Source organism: Syngnathus floridae, unplaced genomic scaffold (genome assembly GCF_059516105.1).
Source record: "Syngnathus floridae isolate MCC-2025c unplaced genomic scaffold, RoL_Sflo_1.0 HiC_scaffold_189, whole genome shotgun sequence".
Taxonomy (NCBI): domain Eukaryota; kingdom Metazoa; phylum Chordata; class Actinopteri; order Syngnathiformes; family Syngnathidae; genus Syngnathus; species Syngnathus floridae.
The window spans coordinates 15,001-25,849 of NW_028284190.1; positions in this window are offsets into that span (position 1 = coordinate 15,001).

Consider the following 10,849-nt stretch of genomic DNA (forward strand, 5'->3'; position numbering starts at 1 on the left):
TCGGGCGCCGCAACCCGACGGTATCTCGCTGCGGCCAGGATGCGGAGTTGAGTCGGCACTGGGGGGATCCGGGAAGGACGAAGGGGCGGCGGCCAACAGTCGCAGCTCGTCGCCGCTGTCACCCAGACGGGAAGCTGCGCCCCGGCCGAGTCAGACTCGGTCGGTGCGGCCCGCTGCGGCCAGCTGGAGAGTGAGCTACGTGCCTGTACCGTGCTCCCGACGAACCGTCCCGGGGGGCTGGTGACGTCGCGCGATCGGCGCTTGATGCTGCGACCGGGAGGGAAGCTGCGCCCCGTCCGAGTCAGACTCGGTCGTTGCGGCCCACCCGAGCCCGCACGCCTCACGCGGAGGGGTCATACGCCCCGGCGGCCACGATAGACGTCCTCCCGCTTCGCGGTGGTCGGGAGGGCTTAGCGGATAGGTGCAGATGCGGGGGCGGCTTCCCGAGATAGCCGTCCCTAGGTTAGGCGAGGGTTTGAGAAACATCTTTCGCGGTAGACCGGCGCGGCCGGCGGACGCCCACGTGGCGTGCCGCGAGTCGGATCGCGCGCTCGGCCTCCGTTGATGACCGCTAGGTGCGTGCGTGGAATCGGGGCGTCTCGGTCTCGCTGCCGTACGGCTCGCGCTAGGCCTGCGGGGGCGGCGTCGGAGCGCGCGCTCGCGCGGCGGCCGTAGCGCTAGAGGGCGACCCGCAAGTGGGGAGGAACCGTCCACCCAACGCCGGCGCTAGCCGGGGCCGGTGGGGGCCCTACCAAGGCGGGTCATGGTCGCATGTCGGTCGGTCCGGCCTCTGTTTACCGAGGCGGCCGGCACCTCCATCTGCCTTGGATGCCCCGAATCCGCAGACTTTCCTCCGGCCTCAGCTTAACGAGACGGCCGTTGCCTCCATCCTTGGATGTTAACATTCGCAGAGTTTCAGCTCCGGGCTAGGGCGGGTGAAGTCGTCTCGAACCACGTGCCTGAAGGCCGCCTCGCGCCGGATGCAGGCCCCGCTCTGTCGTGCGGTGTGACCGTCCAACGCGGGCATCGCTAGATTAGCCGTGGCCACGATCCTTCCACACCGCGAGCCTTTCGCCCTCGGCCGGTGGTCGCTCAAAGCGCGGGCCGCTGATCCCGCTCCATCTCTCCGGCCTGTGTTTAAGGAGGCGGCCGCTCCTCCTTCCTTGGATGGACCATTCGCATATTTTTCGCCCGGCCTGTGTTTAAGGAGGCGGCCGGTCCTCCTTCCTTGGATGGACCATTCGCATATTTTTCGCCCGGCCTGTGTTTAAGGAGGCGGCCGGTAACTCCCTTTCTTGGATGAGACCCAACATTCGCATATTTTTCGCCCGGCCTGTGTTTAAGGAGGCGGCCGGTCCTCCCATTCTGCCAGTGTTCCTTGGACTTTGAAAATTTCAAAGTCTTTCCGCTCCGGGCTAGGGCGGGTGAGGTCGTCTCGAACCACGTGCCTGAAGGCCGCCTCGCGCCAGATGCGGCCCCGCTCTGTCGTGCGGTGTGACCGTCCAACGCGGGCATCGCTAGATTAGCCGTGGCCACGATCCTTCCACACCGCGAGCCTTTCGCCCTCGGCCGGTGTCGGTCAACGTGTGGGTGGGGGGGAAGGACGGCTGCCGGGAGCAGACAGCCGTCCCCGGGTGGGGTGTACAGTCCTTCCACCGCGGCCGCCGGGAGCAGACGGCCGTCGAGCGATTCTGCCATTGTTCCTAGGACTTTGTACATTTTAAAGACCCTCCGCGCGGGCCGCTGATCCCGCTCGGTCGCTCCGGCCTGTGTTTAAGGAGGCGGCCGGTCCTCCCATTCTGCCAGTGTTCCTTGGACTTTGAATATTTCAAAGTCTTTTCGCTCCGGGCTAGGGCGGGTGAGGTCGTCTCGAACCACGTGCCTGAAGGCCGCCTCGCGCCGGATGCAGGCCCCGCTCTGTCGTGCGGTGTGACCGTCCAACGCGGGCATCGCTAGATTAGCCGTGGCCACGATCCTTCCACACCGCGAGCCTTTCGCCCTCGGCCGGTGTCGGTCAACGTGTGGGGTGGGGGGGAAGGACGGCTGCCGGGAGCAGACAGCCGTCCCCGGGTGGGGTGTACAGTCCCTTCACCGCGGCCGCCGGGAGCAGACGGCCGTCGAGCGATTCTGCCATTGTCCCTAGGACTTTGTACATTTCAAAGACCCTGCGCGCGGGCCGCTGATCCCGCTCGGTCGCTCCGGCCTGTGTTTAAGGAGGCGGCCGGTCCTCCCATTCTGCCAGTGTTCCTTGGACTTTGAAAAGTCTTTCCGCTCCGGGCTAGGGCGGGTGAGGTCGTCTCGAACCACGTGCCTGAAGGCCGCCTCGCGCCGGATGCAGGCCCCGCTCTGTCGTGCGGTGTGACCGTCCAACGCGGGCATCGCTAGATTAGCCGTGGCCACGATCCTTCCACACCGCGAGCCTTTCGCCCTCGGCCGGTGTTCGCTCAACGCGCGGGCCGCTGATCCCGCTCCATCTCTCCGGCCTGTGTTTAAGGAGGCGGCCGGTCCTCCCATTCTGCCAGTGTTCCTTGGACTTTGAAAATTTCAAAGTCTTTCCGCTCCGGGCTAGGGCGGGTGAGGTCGTCTCGAGCCACGTGCCTGAAGGCCGCCTCGCGCCGGATGCAGGCCCCGCTCTGTCGTGCGGTGTGACCGTCCAACGCGGGCATCGCTAGATTAGCCGTGGCCACGATCCTTCCACACCGCGAGCCTTTCGCCCTCGGCTGGTGTTCGTCCAACGTGTGGGGAGGGGGTTAAGGACGGCTGCCGGGAGCAGACAGCCGTCCCCGGGAGGGGAGACTTCACGGCGGCCGCCGGGAGCAGACGGCCGTCGAGAGATTCTGCCAGCGTTCCTTGTACTTTGAATATTTCACAGCCGTGCTCGCACTTAGGAAATTTTCGAGCGCTGTGGCACTTAGACATTTTTCGTCAAGCGTGGCACTTAGAAATTTTTCGTCAAGAGAGGCACTTAGACATTTTTCGTCAAGAGTGACACTTAGAAAATTTTTCACTCTCTTTGTGCCTTCCAGGGTGCTGTGCAACCCTGCGTGTTGTGTTCCCACCGAGCAAGGGGCGCTGCTGGCGGCCATGACCAAGCGCTCGGCACCGGGCCCTTTCATTTTGTGGGGTAAATTATGCGCCCCCCATGCTCGTTCTGACTATATTTTGCGAAAGGGGGGTAAATCGTTGATGAGTACGCTGACTAGGGGGACCAACCATCGTACTCTGGCGCACCTGAAGACCAAAGTTGGTACTGCACCCTACCCCTGGTACCCCAACCCCTGGTACCTAAAGAGGGAGAGGCCGAATTTTCGCTTTCGGCGGCCGACCGCGGGAACCAGCCGAGGCGGACACTTTTCGGCTCAAGAGCCGTTGGCACTTAGAAAAAATTCGCACAAGTTGGCAGGACTTCCGGGGCCAGAGGCCGAATTTTCGCTTTTGGTGGCCGTTATGGGGAACCAGCCGAGGCGGACACTTTACGGCTGTTGAGTCGTTGGCACTTAGAAAAAATTCGCACAAGTTGGCAGGACTTCCAGAGCAAGAGGCCGAATTTTCGCTTTTGGTGGCCGTTATGGGGAACCAGCCGAGGCGGACACTTTACGGCTGTTGAGTCGTTGGCACTTAGAAAAAATTCGCACAAGTTGGCAGGACTTCCAGGAGAAGAGGCCGAATTTTCGCTTTTGGTGGCCGACCTGGGGAACCAGCCGAGGCGGACACTTTTCGGCTCAAGAGCCGTTGGCACTTAGAAAATATTTGCCAAACTTGGCTTGACTTCCAGGAGAAGAGGCCGAATTTTCGCTTTTGGTGGCCGACCTGGGGAACCAGCCGAGGCGGACACTTTTCGGCTCAAGAGCCGTTGGCACTTAGAAAATATTTGCCAAACTTGGCTTGACTTCCAGGAGAAGAGGCCGAATTTTCACTTTTGGTGGCCAACCTGGGGAACCAGCCGAGGCGGACACTTTACGCTGGTTGAGTCGTTGGCACTTAGAAAATATTTGCCAAACTTGGCTTGACTTCCAGGAGAAGAGGCCGAATTTTCACTTTTGGTGGCCGACCTGGGGAACCAGCCGAGGCGGACACTTTAGGCTGGTTGAGTCGTTGGCACTTAGAAAATATTCGCCAAACTTGGCTTGACTTCCAGGAGAAGAGGCCGAATTTTCACTTTTGGTGGCCGACCTGGGGAACCAGCCGAGGCGGACACTTTAGGCTGGTTGAGTCGTTGGCACTTAGAAAATATTTGCCAAACTTGGCCAGACTTCCAGGAGAAGAGGCCGAATTTTCACTTTTGGTGGCCGACCTGGGGAACCAGCCGAGGCGGACACTTTAGGCTGGTTGAGTCGTTGGCACTTAGAAAAGATTTGCCAAACTTGGCCAGACTTCCAGGAGAAGAGGCCGAATTTTCACTTTTGGTGGCCGTTATGGGGAACCAGCCGAGGCGGACACTTTACGCTGGTTGAGTCGTTGGCACTTAGAAAATATTTGCCAAACTTGGCTTGACTTCCAGGAGAAGAGGCCGAATTTTCACTTTTGTGGGCCGTTATGGGGAACCAGCCGAGGCGGACACTTTACGCTGGTCGAGTCGATGGCACTTAGAAAATATTCGCCAAACTTGGCTTGACTTCCAGGAGAAGAGGCCGAATTTTCACTTGTGGTACCCGACCTGGGGAACCAGCCGAGGCGGACACTTTAGGCTGGTTGAGTCGTTGGCACTTAGAAAATATTCGCCAAACTTGGCTTGACTTCCAGGAGAAGAGGCCGAATTTTCACTTTTGGTGGCCGACCTGGGGAACCAGCCGAGGCGGACACTTTAGGCTGGTTGAGTCGTTGGCACTTAGAAAATATTTGCCAAACTTGGCCAGACTTCCAGGAGAAGAGGCCGAATTTTCACTTTTGGTGGCCGACCTGGGGAACCAGCCGAGGCGGACACTTTAGGCTGGTTGAGTCGTTGGCACTTAGAAAATATTTGCCAAACTTGGCTTGACTTCCAGGAGAAGAGGCCGAATTTTCACTTTTCATGGCCGTTATGGGGAACCAGCCGAGGCGGACACTTTTCGGCTCAAGAGCCGTTGGCACTTAGAAAATATTTGCCAAACTTGGCTTGACTTCCAGGAGAAGAGGCCGAATTTTCACTTTTGGTGGCCGTTATGGGGAACCAGCCGAGGCGGACACTTTACGCTGGTTGAGTCGTTGGCACTTAGAAAATATTCGCCAAACTTGGCCAGACTTCCAGGAGAAGAGGCCGAATTTTCACTTTTGGTGGCCGACCTGGGGAACCAGCCGAGGCGGACACTTTACGGCTGTTGAGTCGTTGGCACTTAGAAAATATTTGCCAAACTTGGCTTGACTTCCAGGAGAAGAGGCCGAATTTTCACTTTTGGTGGCCGTTATGGGGAACCAGCCGAGGCGGACACTTTACGCTGGTCGAGTCGTTGGCACTTAGAAAATATTTGCCAAACTTGGCCAGACTTCCAGGAGAAGAGGCCGAATTTTCACTTTTGGTGGCCGACCTGGGGAACCAGCCGAGGCGGACACTTTACGCTGGTTGAGTCGTTGGCACTTAGAAAATATTCGCCAAACTTGGCCAGACTTCCAGGAGAAGAGGCCGAATTTTCACTTGTTCTGGCCGTTGTGGGGAACCAGCCGAGGCGGACACTTTACGCTGGTTGAGTCGTTGGCACTTAGAAAATATTCGCCAAACTTGGCCAGACTTCCAGGAGAAGAGGCCGAATTTTCACTTGTTCTGGCCGTTATGGGGAACCAGACGAGGCGGACACATCACCCCGCAAGTGCCGTTGGCACTTTGAAAATATTCGCCAAACTTGGCCAGACTTCCAGGAGAAGAGGCCGAATTTTCACTTGTTCTGGCCGTTATGGGGAACCAGACGAGGCGGACACATCACCCCGCAAGTGCCGTTGGCACTTTGAAAATATTCGCCAAACTTGGCCAGACTTCCAGGAGAAGAGGCCGAATTTTCACTTGTTCTGGCCGTTATGGGGAACCAGACGAGGCGGACACATCACCCCGCAAGTGCCGTTGGCACTTTGAAAATATTCGCCAAACTTGGCCGGACTTCCAGGAGAAGAGGCCGAATTTTCACTTGTTCTGGCCGACCTGGGGAACCAGACGAGGCGGACACATCACCCCGCAAGTGCCGTTGGCACTTTGAAAATATTCGCCAAACTTGGCCGGACTTCCAGGAGAAGAGGCCGAATTTTCACTTGTTCTGGCCGACCTGGGGAACCAGACGAGGCGGACACATCACCCCGCAAGTGCCGTTGGCACTTTGAAAATATTCGCCAAACTTGGCCGGACTTCCAGGAGAAGAGGCCGAATTTTCACTTTTTCTGGCCGACCTGGGGAACCAGACGAGGCGGACACATCACCCCGCAAGTGCCGTTGGCACTTTGAAAATATTCGAAACTTCCATCAAACACACATCGGCTTTTTCGCCGTCGCTGTCCGGCCTGGGCACCATCGTGGCTCGGACAGTTCGTGTGCCAGCTTCCGTTGGCACTTAGAACATTTTTCAAAATAAAAATAAACAGTCCTGCACATACGTGCCGACTATATTTTGCGAAAGGGGAGTAAACCGATGAGTACACTAACTAGGGGGACCAACAGACCGTAGTGGTCTCCCCTGGTACCTAAATGCATACCCCTGGTACCTCAGCGACTACCCCTGGTACCTAAATGCGTACCCCTGGTACCTCAGAGAGGCCGAATTTTCACATTCCGTGGCCGAACTAGGGAACCGGACGAGGCGGACACTTTTCCGGGAGAGACCCGATGGCACTTAGAAAATATTCGCTCAAGTTGGCAGGACTTCCAGAGCAAGAGGCCGAATTTTCGCTCGTTCGGGCCGACTCGGGGAACCAGCCGAGTCGGACACTTTTCCGGGCAAGACCCGATGGCACTTAGAAAATATTCGCTCAAGTTGGCAGGACTTCCAGAGCAAGAGGCCGAATTTTCACATTATGTGGCCGAACTAGGGAACCAGCCGAGTCGGACACTTTTCCGGGCAAGACCCGATGGCACTTAGAAAATATTCGCTCAAGTTGGCAGGACTTCCAGAGCAAGAGGCCGAATTTTCGCTCGTTCGGGCCGACTCGGGGAACCAGACGAGTCGGACACTTTTCCGGGCAAGACCCGATGGCACTTAGAAAATATTCGCTCAAGTTGGCAGGACTTCCAGAGCAAGAGGCCGAATTTTCACATTATGTGGCCGAACTAGGGAACCAGCCGAGTCGGACACTTTTCCGGGCAAGACCCGATGGCACTTAGAAAATATTCGCTCAAGTTGGCAGGACTTCCAGAGCAAGAGGCCGAATTTTCGCTCGTTCGGGCCGACTCGGGGAACCAGCCGAGTCGGACACTTTTCCGGGCAAGACCCGATGGCACTTAGAAAATATTCGCTCAAGTTGGCAGGACTTCCAGAGCAAGAGGCCGAATTTTCACATTCCGTGGCCGACTCGGGGAACCAGCCGAGTCGGACACTTTTCCGGGCAAGACCCGATGGCACTTAGAAAATATTCGCTCAAGTTGGCAGGACTTCCAGAGCAAGAGGCCGAATTTTCGCTCGTTCGGGCCGACTCGGGGAACCAGCCGAGTCGGACACTTTTCCGGGCAAGACCCGATGGCACTTAGAAAATATTCGCTCAAGTTGGCAGGACTTCCAGAGCAAGAGGCCGAATTTTCGCTCGTTCGGGCCGACTCGGGGAACCAGCCGAGTCGGACACTTTTCCGGGCAAGACCCGATGGCACTTAGAAAATATTCGCTCAAGTTGGCAGGACTTCCAGAGCAAGAGGCCGAATTTTCACATTATGTGGCCGAACTAGGGAACCAGCCGAGTCGGACACTTTTCCGGGCAAGACCCGATGGCACTTAGAAAATATTCGCTCAAATTGGCAGGACTTCCAGAGCAAGAGGCCGAATTTTCACTCGTTCGGGCCGACTCGGGGAACCAGCCGAGTCGGACACGTTACGGCCGAACACCCGTTGGCACTTAGAAAATATTCGCCAAAGTCGGCCGGACTTCCAGGCGAAGAGGCTGAATTTTCGCTCGTTCGGGCCGACTCGGGGAACCAGCCGAGTCGGACACATTACGGCCGAAAACCCGTTGGCACTTAGAAAATATTCGCCAAAGTCGGCCGGACTTCCAGGCGAAGAGCCTGAATTTTCACTTTTTCTGACCGACTCGGGGAACCAGCCGAGTCGGACACATTACGGTGTAACACCCGTTGGCACTTAGAAAATATTCGCCAAAGTTCGTTGGACCTCCAGGCGAAGAGGCCGAATTTTCGCTCGTTCGGGCCGACTCGGGGAACCAGCCGAGTCGGACACATTACGGCCGAACACCCGTTGGCACTTAGAAAATATTCGCCAAAGTTCGTCGGACTTCCAGGCGAAGAGGCCGAATTTTCGCTCGTTCGGGCCGACTCGGGGAACCAGCCGAGTCGGACACATTTCGGCGCAACACCCGTTGGCACTTAGAAAATATTCGCCCAAGTCGGCCGGACTTCCAGGCGAAGAGGCCGAATTTTCACTTTTTCTGGCCGACCGGAGGAACCAGCCGCGTCGGACACATTACGGTGTAACACCCGTTGGCACTTAGAAAATATTCGCCAAAGTTCGTCGGACCTCCAGAGCGAGAGGCCGAATTTTCACTTTTTCTGGCCGGCCGGAGAACCAGCCGAGGCGGACACATCACGCCGCTTTTGCCGTTGGCATATTCGAAACTTCCAGAATGGGCTTTTTCGCCGTCGCTGTCCGGCCTGGGCACCATCGTGGCTCGGACACGTCGTGTGCCAGCGTCCGCTGGCACTTAGAAAATTTTTCAAAATAAAAATAAACAGTCCTGCACATACGTGCCCACTATATTTTGCGAAAGGGGAGTAAACCGTCGATGAGTACGCTGACTAGTGGGACCAACCATCGCGCTCTGGCGCACCTGAAGACCAAAGTTGGTACTGCACCCTACCCCTGGTACCCAAACGGGGTAGAGGCCGATTTTTCGCATTTGGCGGCCGACCTAGGGAACCAGAAGAGGCGGACACTTTTCCGAGCAAGTGCCGATGGCACTTCCAGAGCGAGAGGCCGAATAATCGTAATTTGTGGCCGACTTGGGAACCAGCGAAGGCGGATAGGAAGTCAAGCGCGTCCCGCCGGCTGGTCCGCGGGCCAATTGCGGTCCCGCGAGTTAGCGATCGCGGTCCGGAATTCTAGCCGACTTGGGAACCAGCGAAGGCGGATAGGAAGTGGATTGGGTCCCGCCGGCTGGTCCGCGGGCCAATTGCGGTCCCGCGAGTTAGCGATTGCGGTCCGGAATTCTAGCCGACTTGGGAACCAGCGAAGGCGGATAGGAAGTCAAGTGGGTCCCGCCGGCTGGTCCGCGGGCCAATTGCGGTCCCGCGAGTTAGCGATCGCGGTCCGGAATTCTAGCCGACTTGGGAACCAGCGAAGGCGGATAGGAAGTCAAGCGGGTCCCGCCGGCTGGTCCGCGGGCCAATTGCGGTCCCGCGAGTTAGCGATCGCGGTCCGGAATTCTAGCCGGCCGGGGACCACCGCGAGGCGGATGGGTCTTCACCGAGGTCCCGCCGGCTGGTCCGCGGGCCATTTAGGGTCCCGCGAGTTACCGATCGCGGTCCGGAATTCTACCCGGCCAGGGACCACCGCGAGGCGGATGGGTGGTCACCGAGGTACCGCCGGCTGGTCCGCGGGCCATTTAGGGTCCCGCGAGTTAGCGATCGCGGTCCGGAATTCTAGCCGGCCAGGGACCACCGCGAGGCGGATGGGTGGTCACCGAGGTCCCGCCGGCTGGTCCGCGGGCCATTTAGGGTCCCGAGAGTTAGCGATCGCGGTCCGGAATTCTAGCCGGCCGGGGACCACCGCGAGGCGGATGGGTCTTCACCGAGGTCCCGCCGGCTGGTCCGCGGGCCATTTAGGGTCCCGCGAGTTAGCGATCGCGGTCCGGAATTCTACCCGGCCAGGGACCACCGCGAGGCGGATGGGTCTTCACCGAGGTCCCGCCGGCTGGTCCGCGGGCCATTTAGGGTCCCGCGAGTTACCGATCGCGGTCCGGAATTCTAGCCGGCCGGGGACCACCGCGAGGCGGATGGGTCTTCACCGAGGTCCCGCCGGCTGGTCCGCGGGCCATTTAGGGTCCCGCGAGTTACCGATCGCGGTCCGGAATTCTAGCCGGCCGGGGACCACCGCGAGGCGGATGGGTCTTCACCGAGGTCCCGCCGGCTGGTCCGCGGGCCATTTAGGGTCCCGCGAGTTACCGATCGCGGTCCGGAATTCTACCCGGCCGGGGACCACCGCGAGGCGGATGGGTCTTCACCGAGGTCCCGCCGGCTGGTCCGCGGGCCATTTAGGGTCCCGCGAGTTACCGATCGCGGTCCGGAATTCTAGCCGGCCGGGGACCACCGCGAGGCGGATGGGTCTTCACCGAGGTCCCGCCGGCTGGTCCGCGGGCCATTTAGGGTCCCGCGAGTTACCGATCGCGGTCCGGAATTCTAGCCGGCCCGGAGCCACCCAGAGGCCGTGCACACGCGCCGGGTGGCCGGAAATACCTCCAGCCGAGCGGACATGCACTTTGTAAGCACCTTGGACGAGATGGCTGAGCCTTACTCGACTTCCAGCACCCCGGCTAAGCGTTCTCCACGGCCCGCTGTGCTTCCAGAAGACCTCCAGCCGGTCCTCATGGTGCTTTACTCCTCACTCTCTAAGCCGGCCCAGGCTTCCACCACCCCGGCTAAGCGTTCTCCACGGCCCGCTGTGCTTCCAGAAGACCTCCAGACGGTCCTCATGGTGCTTTACTCCTCACTCTTTAAGCCGAACGAGGCTTCCAG